The sequence below is a fragment of the Podarcis erhardii genome (assembly GCF_964252035.2).
Source record: "Podarcis erhardii genome assembly, chromosome: 1".
NCBI classification, from domain to species: Eukaryota; Metazoa; Chordata; class Lepidosauria; order Squamata; family Lacertidae; genus Podarcis; species Podarcis erhardii.
The window spans coordinates 24,390,428-24,406,420 of NC_138497.1; the positions used below are offsets into that span (position 1 = coordinate 24,390,428).

Consider the following 15,993-nt stretch of genomic DNA (forward strand, 5'->3'; position numbering starts at 1 on the left):
CGTCTTGCGGGGCACCACTGTACTGCAGAGATATTCCTAGTCTAAGGAAAAAACCCACCTTGTCTGTAGAGTTTTAATCCATTTTAGCGGCACTTTGAAATATATATATATATGTGTGTGTGTGTGTGTGTGTGTGTATAATTGTCCAGTAGCACCTCTTTTGATTTGCCAGCAGTTCATCAGAAACAATTGATTGGCCAGAGGCACACTTCTTGTTGTTTAGTGGTATCCAACTCTTCGTGACCCCATGGACTATCAAATGCTCACAAGTTAAATGTACGCAACTTTCGAGTGACTTGTACAGTAGTCATACCTTGGGTTGAATATGCTTCATGTTGAGCGCGTTCGAGTTGCACTCTGCGGCAACCCAGAAGTAATGGAATGCGTTACTTCCGGGTTTCGCTGCTTACGCATGTGCACTCAAAATGACGTCATGCGCAGAAGCAGCGAAAAGTGACATGTGATTGCGCAGACATGCCGTCGCTAGTTATGCTTGCTTCTGGATGCGAACAGGGCTCCGGAACGGATCCCGTTTGCATCCCAAGGTACCACAGTACTTGATGCTGAATATTTTGTCAAAAGCTTCATCTTATTTATCAGTTTACCTGAATCAAATTTGGGGAAATCTCTGCTGCTCACTGGTAGAGCATCTGCTTTGAAAGCAGAAGGTCTCCACTTCATCTCCAGGTAGGGCTGGGAGAGATCCTTGTCTGAAATCCTGGAGAGCCACTGCCAGTCAGTGTAGACACTATTAAGCTAGATGGACCAATGGACTGACTCAATATAAGGCAGCTTCCTATGTTCTTAAATGATGTCCCTCCAGAACGATGTCCCAGATTATTAAAACAAAAATTAAAACAAAAACAAAACACCCCTGTTCTTTATCAGGTTCTTGGCTAAATCTGTATGTAGGCAAACTTTTGTGTTTTGACAATAAACTTAAATCATTTTGCTGTGGCTTTGGGTTTTTTGGGGGTTGGGTTTCTTTTTATCTTTTTATCCCTTCCTTTTCCTTCCTTGCCCTTTCCATCCTGCAGCCACTTGTGTGTTTTTTCTCCACCATTCATGAATCAATATATTCTTGATTAGGTCTGTAATGTTTACTGACAGTGAACTAGAAGTATATAATTTTAGGGCAAAGTATACAGCTTTCATTATAAGTTGGGAAGTGCGTGTAACTAGAATAGCAACATCCATCAGAGCAAGTTATTATAAGGAGACTGTTTTATACAAAAACACTTTACAGCGCATTTTGTTACGTGAAAATCATTTTTCTTTTTAAAAAAATGCACACAAGCCGCAGACGTATAATTTACTCCCTCTGATTGTTGTTGACCTCATGTATACTTGCTAAAAGATTTGCTGTGATGCTCATTTTCTCAGTAAATTCAGATCTCTGTAGATTTTCCTGTATCATGGCTTAAGTGTAAGTGATAACTTGAATGGTCCTTAACGGGAAGCAGTAGGGTGACTGTATAACCTTGATTATATACTAATCTGTCCAGAAAGTTATTCAGAAACGAGCTTTCTGTCAATAAATTAGTCTGCGTCTGGTTTGTATGAGTTTCCTGAATGACTGGAAATGGATTCTTCAGGTCAATTTACAGATATTTATTATCAGTTTTCACACTACTGGGCATGCTACAGGAAAAGACATTGGGGAACATCCAAGTGCTTTATACAGGTAAGCAGTATTTTGTGTCTCTTGCTGATTATTCCGTTAGGACACATTGAGCTCCAGAGGGGGAGTAACATTCTTCTCCTCTGCTGATGTCTATGGAGTATGAAAATATATTCTTCCTGCCTGTGGGATTATCTCCCTTTAACAGTGCATGGGATTACCTTTGCAATTGCTTTAACCGTCCTATTCTTCAGATAACAAATGGTTTTATAACTGAAGTTTCACAGTGTGGTAGCCCACCCTGTGATGTTACAGTGAAGGGCTGGTAAAAAATTGTAACACATTGGGTTGTATCCAACACACACATGAGGAACAAGACTTCTTCCTCTTCTCTCCCTCTGCACTCTTAAAATCTGCTCCAGAGGGTCCTCTGCCTTCCTGGAGCAGATTTTCAGGGTGTGCAAGAGGGTTGTGGGTGATGGGGGATTTCAATTGCGGAGGTCTGCTACACTAGTGGTAAAGGTAAAGGGACCCCTGACTGTTAGGTCCAGTCGCAGACGACTCTGGGGTTGCGGCGCTCATCTCGCTCTATAGGCCAAGGGAGCTGGAGTTTGTCCACAGACAGCTTCCGGGTCATGTGGCCAGCATGACTAAGTCGCTTCTGGTGAACCAGAGCAGTGCATGGAAACGCCGTTTACCTTCCTGCCAGAGCGGTACCTATTTATCTACTTGCACTTGACGTGCTTTCAAACTGCTAGGTGGGCAGGAGCAGGGACCGAACAACAGGAGCTCACCCTGTTGCGGGGATTCGAACCGCCGACCTTCTGATCGGCAAGCCCAAGAGGTTTAGACCACAGCTAGTGGGCGATGAACCATTTTCTTCTTGGCTTTTGGCACAGCAGCAAGGAAGCGAATGGCTGGTCTCTAATGTGTTGAAGAAGAAGAAATGTACTGCTTGCTTTCCATAAGGCAAGGGAAGCAGTGACAAAGCGACACGTTTGCTATTATATACACATACCAGTTTAAAACACAGCAAGGTCTCCCCCACTCCATTTCAGGTCACACCTTGCTGTATGCATGGTGTGCTTCCACGCTGGCCGCTGTTGGTCCACACCAGTGGGTGGACAGGGGTGGGGGGTGGACAAAGGATGTCTTCCCAATACCACTTGTCTGGTTCGTTTTCTGCTACTGATCTCAACTCAGATTGAAGCCGGCTTAGGGGGGAAGTGCATCAAACCACAGTATTTCACAAGAAATTGCAGGGTAGCTCTGCATCCTGGGTAATGTTGTGTGTATAAGAATTGGGGGGGGGGGAACAGCAGTAGGACCGCACTGGAGCCAGAGTAAACGGTAATGTGTACACAGCCTTAATTTCCGTCCCTAAAGGAGGAGTAGGAAGCTCTGACCCTCTAGATGCTCTTAGGCTCTGTCTCTAGGTATGCAGCTCTATATTATGAAGTTATAATTTAATTGTAATGATTTCACTGAAAGAATCCTAGGGATGGGGAGTGGGGGGGGGGGAAATTAGTCTCCTGGGGGAAAAGCAACATGTATTAAACCCATTTAAGTTTATAGTGTGAATTTGCTCTCCAACTGTGCAATGAATCCAGGTAAAGTCTTATGGGGGTTCTGCAGGTTTCATCTTAGCCGAGATTCTTTGCTGAGGTGGAGACAAAACACCAGCCTTGTCAATTTCATTTCGCTTGTCAACCTGCTGCCAAGGTAACCTGGATAATGTCTGGAGAAGCCATTTGTCACTTTCTTTACTTCATAGCGCTGCAAGTGCACATGCACTTCAAAACCAGTAGGTGCTTGTGGCAGTCATGCTGATTGTGCTATGCAAGCGAATAATTGCATTTTCCTTGCAAAAGTATTATTATATTTGTGCAAGGGAAATGTGGTATCTGTAACACCAGCACTGCAGCAGTATGAGAACATAGCTAGGTAACTCACAGCAAGAACCAAAGAAGAAGAAGAAGAAGCTATAATGGCATGTTTATTGCACAGAATCTACCCTCCAACATTCCTCAGATGAAAACAGGGACATTTATCAATCTCCCCGACCCCCAATTTTTTATACCCCTCACAGAGCATTTTCTATCAGAAGGAGAAGTGCCATCACCACTCCATCAAAAGGACAAAGCACACACACCCTCCACCGTCCTGAGAAAGACCCCTAATCCCGATTTTATCTTATATTTTTGGTAGATTTACAAAAAGTAAAACACACGCCAATAATTTTTTTTGAGAAAGTAGCAAGATTAGACACAGACGCACAAAGCATTTAAAAAGCAAACAAACAGATCAAAACTCCTTACACTCTGTTCTGCTCCCCCTTTCTTCCTGCCCAGGGCAGCCCTGCCCTCTGCCGCACCTCAGAGCGGCGCATAACCCAGAGCTGGTAGAGGCAGCCTCTCCCCATCGTTGCCTGCTAAGAGCTGCCCAAGGGAGGAGGCCACAGAGAGGCAACGGGATGCTCCCTCAGAGTCATCCCTGCCACCACCGCCGCTCAGGACAAGTGCTGGATTTCATAGTTTCGGGACTTTCCCTGGAAAATAGGGATATTTGGAGGGTATGGAATCAGGGACTGCCTGGAAAAGCCTAGGCTGCTCTTGCTTTATTTTCGGATTCCTGCTTTCCACCCACTGACCCATTTCGGGAAATTGGGAGTAAGGAAGGGAGGGTGTGAGTACTGATGTACTTTCTGTAATGCAATTGTTTGGTTTGGATTGGATTTTGGATTTGATATCCCACTTTATCACTACTTAAAGCAGCTCACAATTTCCTTTCCCTTCCTCCCCCACAACAAACACTCTGTGAGGTGTGTGAGGCTGAGACTTCAAAGAAGAGTGGCTGGGGAAACCCAGCCAGGTGGGTGGGGTATAAATAATAAATTATTATTATTATTATTATTATTATTATTATTATGTAAGTGTGACTAGCCCAAGGTCACCCTGCAGCTGCATGTGGAGGAGCAGGGAATCAAACTCGGTTCACCAGATTACGAGTCCACCGCTCTTAACCACTACACCACACTGTGTATATTAGCCAATGCAGGCTTTACGATCAAATTATCCTTGGTATTATGTCCTGCATTTACAACAACTGACAGGAGTGTCATTGTGTGAAAGCACCCTTAGGGTAGATTAGACATGTCCCTGAGTGAAGCGCATGTGTCTTTTAGAAAGCGTTTGTACTGTATATATGTCTATGTGCCTGTAGACTGCCTGATATTTGAGAGGGAAAGGGCTGGCAATGGGGGCAGGAAACTTGGAATGTAATTGCCTCATCCAATCAAACCTGGGTGTGATTCTAAGTAGTAATTTAATCACCACTTGCAACAATTAAGATTGTAGTCCTATACACAATGACCTGGGCAGGCTAGCCTACTAAATAAACATGCATAGCATTGCACTATAACAACTACAAAGTTGGTCAGACTGATTTTATAGCGTCATCCTTCATAACTCTTCCTCTTGTGTTCTAATTTAGGTTATAGAGAACTCTCCATGGATCTCCTTAGAATCAAATGGCTGTTTTCCCCTTTAAGATCAAATGGCACAGAACTGGTTCTTGGATAAATAAGACCATTCCAGTTTCCCCTCTCCTAGCTATGTATTTGAAAGTGTGTGTATGTACTCCCTCCCGCCCCTCCTCCGCCCATCATGCCCCAGAAGAGCCGCTGTTTATTGCCACTGAAAACAGTGGTCATTAAACTGACCTACATGTTTTTTGAGACACTTGACTTTTGACATCAGTGGCAAATAGAGGGACAACGTCTCCTCTTCTGTTGATTTACCTACTTATCTCTCACTGAAAGGGCTCTCGGAGCTCTTTCGAGTGTATACATTTCTGTGGGTGGGGTTAGCATTTGGTAACTTGGGTTGCAGTCTTAAAAACAACAAAATGGCCATGAGATAAGGGGTATTTGACTTAAGAATTCAAGGTCCAGCTTTAGCTTTAGATAAACAGGCATGCTTGTAGGGCAAGCAAGGATAAAAGAACAATGGTATTTTGCTTTTTGAGGGCCATTGTTTTATTTATTAATTCCTGTTGCTAGTAGGAAGTAAGATTGGCAGAATCGCAGGGGGCGGCCTTGGGCAATGTGGGAATCTGCTGTACATTATCCAGGACAAAGTTTCAGCCACTGTTCTGGAGTTATAAGATACAGGGATACAATAATAAAGCTATGTCGTTCATAGGCTCCTGCCTATCAGAATGGTGCTATTACTCCATTAGCAAAGGGTATTTTATTTTTCTCTGTGGCCTACTAAAATCAGGATCTGTTGTCCAGATCTTTAATTAGAAGATATGCAAAAGGGAAAAGGGTTTTGTTTCAGTTATTGAGATTTATTATGAACATGTGAGTGGTTAATGAGGTTTTAGAATTGTTTTTAGCAACTGCGGGGGGGGGGGTCTAGAATACCGTTTTCTGATAAAACATCCTTCAACGTGAAATATCAGTTCTGCATGTATGTATGTGACAGGTAGGAATGCAAGGAAGATACGTGCTCTATTTTACTTTGGTTTGTACTGTTGTATGTCCATGGAGATTTATACCCATCTGAGCAAAAGCATGTAGCATATGGTCTGAAGAAGCATGTAGTGTGTGAGGACATGCAATAGTTTTCATTAGTGGTGTTTGCTTTTTCTGGCATTAAATATATGGGCACATTGCAAAACTTAAGTAGTGAAGTCCAGTCGCAGACAACTTTGGGATTGCGGCGCTCATCTTGCTTTACAGGCCGAGGGAGCCGGCGTTTGTTTTTCTGGGTCATGTGGCCAGCATGACTAAGCCGCTTCTGGCACAAAGGAACACTGAAACCAGAGTAGCAGATGGAAACGCTGTTTACCTTCCCGCCGGAGCAGTACCTATTTATCTACTTGCACTTTTTGGCATGCTTTCAAACTGCTTAGTTGGCAGGAGCTGGGACTGAACAACGGGAGCTCACCCTGTCACATACCTCTCATTAAAATAAATAGGAACTTACAATCTCAACCATGAGTACTCAGAAGTCCCACTGAATTAAATGGGGCTTACTCCCAGGTAAACAGGCTTAGTTAGGATTGCAGCCTGATTTTAGGCATTTTGCTCAAAAGCTAGTCCCACTATGTTCTATTTGAATTTACTCCAAGTAAATTATGTATGGAATTAAATTACATTACAGTCAAAAGTGCTTTATCATTGGCTAGATCCTGCCCATACTGAACAAACTCTTTCCATAAAATTCAACGAGGGCTGTGCTCACACTCTCATTTGCTGTGCGCTCACTGCATTAACAGCACCGGGTTTAATCCATGTTTACACAAGGTTATCCGAAATGCATATATATCCTGTACTTTGCTATGCAGTGCTACTTTTTCAATGTGTTGATTATCAATCCAGCTTCTTACGCACAGCAGTCCTTAAGCTGTTCCTAATTTGTCTCTATCCAAAGTGTGGAACACCTTTGCATAAAGTAAAGATGCCCCTGTTTGGTCAACATGCCCTGGTGTGTACACAAACAGAAATGAATCTGATACTAATGAAGCAGTGCTGATGTGAACAATTGTGAAATGCACCCTGAAAAAAAACAAAACTGTGCTCTAAAACACCCTAAGATGCCTATACAGTGGTACCTCGGGTTACAGACACTTCAGGTTACAGACGCTTCAGGTTACAGACTCCGCTAACCCAGAAATCGTGCTTCAGGTTAAGAACTTTGCTTCAGGACGAGAACAAAAATCACATGGCGGCGGCGCAGCAGCAGCAGAAGTGGTGGTGCTTCAGGTTAAGAACAGTTTCAGGTTAAGAACGGACCACCAAAACGAATTAAGTACTTAGCCTGAGGTACCACTGTATGTGAATAAAAGGCCTTGGTTTCTTATGGCCTTAGACCAGAGACACTTGGTAGATCCCACCCAAATTCAGGACTAAATGCCAAGGGCACGACATCATCATCACGTCACTTTTCTTACAAGGGAAGCTCAAAGCAATTTACATTAAAATAGGTTAAAAATTACAACTAAATCCTAAAAACGCAGCATTCAAATGAAAGACTAAAAATGCAGTTAAATAAAAAGGCAAGGTAAGTCCTGCAGCACTGAAAGAGGCCTTCAAATTTAGGACTCATAATTGAAACATTAGTTTTGTAGTGCAAGTTTGGGGAAATCTGGGCTAGTGAAATGCATGATGAATTCATCCTGATTGCTTTAGCCTCTGAATGGAAAGAAATGTTAATGCACAGATTAGGCTGTTGGATCCTTTTCTGGATCAGCAGTTGACTCAAGGAGGGGAGAGTCTGGGAGAGATGGGAAAAGGCTTGCTTGATTAAAATGCGCATGGGAGGTAAGATGGAGGAAGATCTCAACCTCACCTTAGATGGCTTGGATGATGATTCTGAACAGCCATGGAAAGGCTGCTGAGAAAAATACTTCCATAAAAAACCCAGAGCCTAAGTGCCTGCTGTTTTTATGCTCATAGACTGACCCTGCAGCTTGTTACGGAACCCAATTGTTGTAGAATTGCAACACTTTAATATATTGCACAAGTCATAATTGAGCAGGCACGGAATACTGTGGGAGGGGGAAAGGGATAAGAAGTGCCTACACAACTTGTAATCCTTTCTATCCATGTCAACAAGGAAGGCCAGGGCTGAAACTGACAAATAGCTGTAGCCCCATGGAGCATGCCACAAACTTGTTAAACAGACGACATCCTCAGGCAGGGGCTTGGCTCACTCCACAGTAAGGCAACTTGCCAGGTGACCCGTGACCAATTTCAGGATACTTATTAAAGGGCAGCAAATTGTCAACCTGTACACTAATACCAATTTGAGGCTTCCTGTGCTTATGTAACTAAACCCACAGCAGCAATGCACGAGAGAGTAGTGGCAGAACTTACGAAGTAAGTAACCCCAAGTACGCACAAGTTAAGGGAAAAAAGTCTGGGGGGGGGACCCCAGTAAACAGCCTGACAGTAACTCTGTGGCACAAAAGACAGAGAGAAGGGCATGGGGAGAGAGAAACCTGATAATTGAGTGGGAAGGGAGAATAGAATGGAGTGGCTGGAACAAAGTTAGAGTTACGTCTTTGTCCCTAAAAGGGGGGGAAAGAGCTATTTCATTGTACGTACCCAGGGACAGAAGACAGCTGTATCATCAGTGGATAAATCCAAGATGTTAATGTAACTGGGAATGATCACAGCTGTCCACCCCACCTTCCAAAACCGAAAAAAGGGAGAAACCTAAAGGGAGAAACCTCCAAATGGTGTCATGAGGACATGCTCTGTAGGTACAGAAAGCTGAGTGCTGGGCGGGGAGGAAGGGACCAGGCAGAGCAGGCATGGGGTGGAATGGAATGGAGTTGTTAGAATCCTAATAGAAGCATCCCACACTGGAACATTTCGTTGCAAGGTCATACTTGTTTTGTCTGTTGTTTTTCCTACCATGGTGGGCATTTCTTAAATTTTCTGCTTCCGATGCTGATATATCTTGGGACATCTCTGCTTAATTAGTTGTGCTTGCTGCGTCAGATGTTCTAACCTTCAATACATGCACAGATACAGTGGTATCTCAAGTTAAATACTTAATTCGTTCCAGAGGTCTGTTCTTAACCTGAAACTGTTCTTAACCTGAAGAACCACTTTAGCTAATGGGGCCTCTTGCTGCTGCTGCGCCGCCGGAGCACGATTTCTGTTCTCATCCTGAAGCAAAGTTCTTAACCTGAAACACTATTTCTGGGTTAGCGGAGTCTGTAACCTGAAGCGTATGTAACCTGAAGCGTATGTAACCCAAGGTACAGTACAGTGGTACCTCTGGTTGCGAATGGGGTCCATACCAGAGGCCCGTTCGTAACATGAAAAGAACGCAACCCGCGTCTGCACACGCGCGGGTCATGATTCGCAGCTTCTGCGCATGCGTGTGATGTCATTTTGCGCGTCTGCGCATGTGCGAGCTGCAAAACCTGGAAGTAACCCTTTTCGGTACTTTCGGGTCGCTGCGGGATGCAACCTGAAAAAATGTTTCATGAAGCAAATGTAACATGAGGTATGACTGTATCTGGTTCCTGTATGTGCTTACTTGGGAGCAAGGCTCAATGAACTCAGTGAGACCTTCATTGGGTGTAAACATGCCCAGGATGGAGTATTTTGCTAAAATTTCAGCACTGGTGTGTGTGGTGTGTCCTTTATTCTCCATGGTGTATGGTCATTTTGGGGAGTTTCAGCTTTCCTGATTCATTTACATTGTGGCAAACAGGTACTCTTATAGTCCATAAAATACATTTTTTTCGAGGATGGAAATTAATCCTTGGGTTGAGGAGTGAAATAGCCTTCAAGAATCACAACTGTTTCTGCTGCATTCTTTAGCTGGTCTTTTAAAGTGAGAGTTTGAGGAGACAATATATAAATAAAAGACACTGCGAGCCTATCCACGTCTACTTGGAAGTACATCCAATGGAGCTTACTCCTGGGAAAGTGGTTATAGGATTGCAGCCTGAAACACTTGAAGATTAACTGTTTACTGCGAGTTGGCAACAGAACGTATCTCTTTGCATTTCAGGCCTTTCCCCCCCCCTTCTGTTTACAGCTCTCTCACTTGCTTATAAATACATAAAATCTGCCATCTGAGAACCCTTCATACATCTGATGAAGACACTATCCCATGTAGGCTTCTGCACAATGACATTGCAATCTCCACAAGTTTACTCAGAAGCCAATCTCCCAGTTTTCAGTGGGGCTTACTCAGTGGGGCTACCAGTCAAGATGTCTCTACACTTGTGAGTCGGAGGGGGCTGTTGCAGGTTTCCCAAAGGGCATCCTCTGGCGGGCTGCTGTGGGACTAAAACAGATCGGCCTTTGGGCTGCTCCAGCACCGCTCCTCTTAATGTGACCCAAGAGAGACACAAACACCCTCTCTTCTCTGTGGTCTTCTCCCCAAGTTGAAGCCGACTTTGAAACTTGCTGCCGGCTGTCTTTTTGCTGAAGGGTTTCGAAATACAAAACTATTGACCGGTTTCCTGTTCGAGAGGGGTGAAGCTCGCGCGCGTGTGTGCGCGCATACACACAAACCACACACCCAGGCGCGCTCTCGCTCTCTCCTTTCCCTGAAGTGACTTTCAAGCCCATACCACGTAGGCTGGTGGGAAGCAGGGTGGAGGGGAGACGGAAAAGCCAGTCGGAAGAAGCGAAGGAGGTGGGCTCGTGCAACGTTTCGGACTCTCCGAGTGGTGGAGAGGAGAGCCGGGGGAAGCAGGCCAAAAGAGGCGGCGGCGGCGGCGGCAGGCAGAAGCAGCCTGAGAATTTCCTGTGAGGGGATCACAGGCCTCAGTCGGGGCAGGCGAGGAGGAGGAGGAGGAGGAGGAGGGCATGGAGCGCCCTTTGCTTTGGCGACCTCCGCCGAGGGCTGCGTGCGCCCCCCAGCTCGGCGCGCCGCGGCGCTTCCTTTCCTTGCGTTTCTCCTGCCGCGCAATTGCGCTCGCGGCGCCCTAAAGGCGAGGGACCTTCCTCTCTCTTCCTCTTCCCCCGGTCCTAGCCCAGCCCTCTCCTCCTTCCCGCTGTGGCGGCTAGTCTCGGCTGGCCCTGCCCACGTTTCTCTCTCTCTCTCTCTCTCTCCCCGCTCCCTCCCCCCCGTGGTCATGTGTTGCCTTTTTTGTTGTTTGCAGTGGAAACAATTTGGCGTTCTTCGGCTCGCTCTGACCCAAACCGCTACTCCAACCGGGAGTAGTGTAGACAGGCGGGCAGACAGAAAGGCAGGCAGGCAGGGAGGGGGGAGAGGTAGGTTAGGGGGGTGGGGGGGTAGGTAGGTAGGAGGGCGAAGCGAAGAGGGGGGGGGAATTGCAGCAGGGTCCCATGCTCCCCCCTCCCCACGGCTCCTGGCTCCCCTTCTCTCTCTCTCTCTCCCCCCCACTCGCTCCCTTCGGCCACATTGTTGGCTCCAGGCTGGGGGAGGAAGCGATGCCTCGCTCAGTCGGATGAAAAGTTTGCATAATGACCATGGAAAAGGCAGCAGTAAAAATCTAGAGCTCTTCCAAGCCCCAGGTAAGTTTGGGGATTGATCTATATTTTTTATTATTTTATTTAAAAAAATACTTGTGCGTGCTTGCTGCTGCTGCTTGTTTTGTGTGTGTCTTGCTCTGTGTGTGGATTTTTGTTTTTTGAAAATTCATGGTTCCCTTGTTGGGAAGATTGCGTAAGATTCTCTGCAATGAAATCGGCAAGAAGAAGAAGCCGGAGTGGGTTGGGGGGGGGGGAGAAGGGAGAGACACGCACGCCTGAGAAGGTGGGTCAGCCCCACAAGAAGGCAGCCAGTTAGTTCGGGATGTCTGAAAAAGCAACGTGCTGGTCGTCTTAATTTCGACTCCCCCCCCACCCCGAAACTCCCGTATGTGTTGGGCGAAGGAAAGCAGGAAGCGGATCGAGCTGAGAGTTGCAGCCACGACCCGAATATGTAATGTTGCTGCTGGAGCTGCCTGATTTCCGAAGACTGTTGGCGAATAGAGTTGGCATTGTATGGAAAGTTAGGAAGGGAGGGGGAAAATTGTGCCCAGTCGAGGAATGCTCCAACCTTTAAAAGCATTTGTGTGCTATTTTTGCCCATGGGCTTGAGAGTGGTTTATCCCTCTGTAGTGCATTTATTACCCAACTCTTTTTTAAGGCGGGGGTGGGGAGTGTTGTTCTTTATTTATCTTGTTTTAAAATCCTCTCCTTATTCTCCAGTGGAGAAAGCCAGTCTTCATATTTTTCTTTTAATCTTTCTCATATATATATTTAAAAGTTCATTTAGTTCCTGAAGTTAGTTCGTAAGTTTGTTTTGAGGAATTTTTTTTGCATTTATTATGGTGTAATGGGGGGCAGTACAAGGTTTATGACATCTGAACAGCATTGAAGGTATGTTTGCTGCAAATGGCACTTTATAGGAGCAGTTTTGCAGTCTCCTAGCAACGCCATTGATTGATTCGAATCCTGGCCAATCCGCGAGCTCCTTCTCCCCTTCAAATGTTTTTGACAAGTACAGTAGGGAGTGTAGCAAAGTGCAGCGAGAAAAATTTCCCCTGGCTGGTTGTCCTTTTAGTCTCTTCAAAATGATGCCCCCGTTGTATGTTTTTAAAAGATACACATCTGTTTGAGCCAGGCCTGTAATGTATATATCAGTCCCGAGAAGCACTAACAGTGATCTGGCTTGATTCCCGTACTCCCCGCTTCTTGTCTGATTCTGCCATGTCAGTTTTACAACCGAGAATGCGAGAGATATTGTGCCTTTCTTCTACAACAATGAAGTTTGCTTTTAGACTTGCCCCTAAGCACTGCAGCTGTGGACATATCTGATGGAGCTACTTAACTGGCAGCAGATTAAAAAATGTTTGCTTAACTGCAGCACCTCCTCTGATTCGCGTGAAGTATGAAGTGCAGGAGAGAAGAGGCTGAGAGCTGGAGTCTGACGGTGGAAAAATTGGCTGGGGTTGGGAAACATCTTTTTTTTAATGTGTTTCTGAGTCCCCCTCCACACACTCTTAAATCCAGGGCTAGGATTTCTGTCCTCTAACGTAACTTAGAGGCTACGTGATTGTCTGTCCTCGCACGGTACTGGGAACTTTTCCATGTCCTCCGTATGGAATTGTGACGCAAGGCTCCTGGATTTCAAGGTGAAGGGGAAAAAGAAGAAGTTTTGAATCCCTCCTGGAAATGGTTGTCCTCCTTTATATTAAAAACAAAACCCTGCACGTCCTTTGCAGCGTTTGCAAAACGGCGACATGTTTCGAATGTTTACAGTGGAGTTAAAACATGTAGAACCAGCTGACTAAAGCAAGGTTGTTGCTGTTGAAATGTGTATGGCCTAATGCAGCTTCAGGTTTGTTTTGTTCAAATGTGACGTTTCCCGGTAGCATATTCATTGTTTTAACAAACTATTATTAGTAGAACCTCCAAGGCGTTTACAATGTGATCCTAAATTGAGTTCAGTTGCATTCACTCCTAGTAATGCATTGCTTTGGGTTGCTGCCCCAATATCTCATGCTTTAAAGTGGCAGATGTGATGAAGTTCCCTCCGCTGTGTCTGCTATACTAAAGATAAGTGATTTGAGGATTGCAGCTTTAACTAACTTTGGTCAGTCTTGCACGCCACCGTGCAATTAAGCTTGATGCTTGAGAGCTGCAGGATTTGGAGCCCCTGTACCCGTCTCTTAAAGATATGTCACTAGTTTTTGTGTGAAAATTGGTGGTATGATATGGCCCTTTGGGAGCACGCGGGCAAGTAAGCAAATTAAACTGAAAGAGAGCAGCATGTCGTCATAGCAACAGTGCAATTAAATTATGTTGTCAGCCATGATATAATTTTCCTATTTAAAAGCTTGCTCATGGGACATGCGTTCTGTTTGTACTGAACTCATTTGGCTACACTACTCCCAACTGGAAGTGGTGAATGGGGAGGAGGGTATAAATGATGTCTTAGGGACCCACACAAAGTGTGGTATCATTTAGGGCTTATTTTTCTATGCATCCCTCTCCCACCCCCTCAATACTTGAGTACTTCGATTCATTTAAAGGGAAACATTTTCTGAAATAACTTCCCATTAAATGGTAAGTACAAATGAAAAGTTTAAATATTACTAGAGCAACAGGAATATGGAAGTGATTTCTGGGGCATAAAAATCTTTTCCACCACATTGGGGGGGAACTGGGGTATGTAATTTCCAACTTTTTGCATTTTTAAACTACTTTTAAAAAACCTAATAAGTTACATTTTTGTTTTCATTTGCTGAGCTTGGCTTTACAGAGTTTGATATTAAATAACTTGTCCCCCTAAGATTTTTAATTTTCACCTACGTCATTGTCCAATTTTATCCATTCTTTATTGCATGGTAATCTTTCTCTGCCCTCCCCATCTCTAATTACCTCTTATGTAATTATAACATTCCCTTGTTTTAAAGCATCTCTTTGACAGCATCAAAACACAATTGAAAAGTATTGTGTTGGGTGGACTGTTCTCTGAAAAGTGTAATGCAGTGTTTTAAATTAGAGGTTCTGCTAAACACTTGTTTGACTCTTTTTTTTTAAAGAGCCAAGTTTCACTTCTCAGATGCTTTTTCTTTTAAAGCAGAAAGCCTTCCTCTTAGAGTATATGTTTGCTGACCTGTATAAAAATTGTATACCACACTTCCTGTTAAAAACTTTATGCAGTGTACGTAGCATGATGTATTTCATGAGAAAAATTGCAGTTGGTGCTAGAGTAGGCAAACTTTCAGTGTGCTTCATCATACAACTTTTGCAACCATACAAAAGTTTTTGTGCTCTTAAATGAATAAAGAATAGAACAGGTACCAACTCCTTTCTTAAATAATCAAATGGTTTGCCTTAGGCCTTTGGTAGAAGTGTAGCCTGTTGGTGCTGAAGGTAGAAAGATGGCCTAGAGAGCTACAGTCCTAACCCCACTTACCTGGGAGTAAGCCCCCTTGAGTTCATTAGGACTTACTTCTGGGTTGATATGCTTTGGATTGTAAGGTGGATGCTTAATCTTGAGCGCAGAAGTCAGACTTGATGCTTATAGGTGTACTTGGAAGTTGACTTTTGGGAAAGAAAGAACTATGAAGATTTGAGTATGGATGTTTTTGTGTTACATTAATTCAAGCTTCTTTGTATATGTGTTGCAGCTTGTTTTGTTTAATACTCTGGTTTGAGATAATTAAAATGCACTAAAGCCTTGTCTATTTTTGCTTATTATTATTCTCTGGGCTCAGTATAGCAACTCTACTGATTGGTGTATGATGTCATTCTTCACTCTTTCTTCTAAGTCATGCTTATCATATCCATCGCTCACTCTTGTTTCATTTAAATTTGTTTCACTGGGGTGGAATCTCGTTTTGTGTCTCCTTGTCCCCCTCCCTTTGATCCCTGGAGCTTGATTCTTAACCCATGCTGCAGAATCCTTCTGCCCTGCTGTTTTGGAGGCAAAAAGTTGGTAGCTGCAGAGAATGAATACTTGGCTGTAAGTGTGTGTGTGTGTGTGTGTAAACATGGAGTTTTGCCTGCTTGCGCACTGAGCCAGAGAGGCTATAATTATAATGTGGCAGTGTTCGTACTGGAAGTGAAACAGCTGAACTTAATCTGAAGCAACTGGTCTTAAGCTCTCAATTTTTTGTGCTTATTACAAGCAGTAGGAGTGACATGACCAGCGATATTTGCAGTCCTCCAAGCCTAGGCATGCTTGCTCAGAAGTAAGTCCCACTGATTCCAATAGCGCTTACTTCTCAGGTAAGTGTAATGTAGGATTGCACCCTTAAGAAGGACACCTAGAATATATGATGACCTTTCCCTCCACTTTAGAGCTTTGCAGGAAGGCAAAAAGGAAGCATCTTCATTTGTATGCCAGTAATTGAAATCTCATTTCTGCTCTAAC

General features: G+C 44.3%; 1 protein-coding gene across 7 annotated transcripts in view; it reads left to right on the forward strand.

The window, feature by feature from the left end:
• The window catches only part of FOXN3 (forkhead box N3), a 195,214-nt gene that overhangs the window by 33,615 nt on the left and 145,606 nt on the right, over positions 1-15,993 (forward strand). For 3 of the 7 annotated variants that reach the window (XM_081862921.1, XM_081862926.1, XM_081862927.1), the window contains exon 1: positions 11,402-11,639. The exons of 2 other annotated variants lie outside the window; for them this stretch is intronic. The gene's annotated coding sequence lies outside the window, so the exon portion shown is untranslated. Of the gene's footprint in view, positions 1-10,389; positions 10,795-11,401; positions 11,640-15,559; positions 15,583-15,993 lie in introns of those variants that run through there. 2 more of the 7 variants (XM_081862923.1, XM_081862925.1) reach the window with 2 other exon arrangements.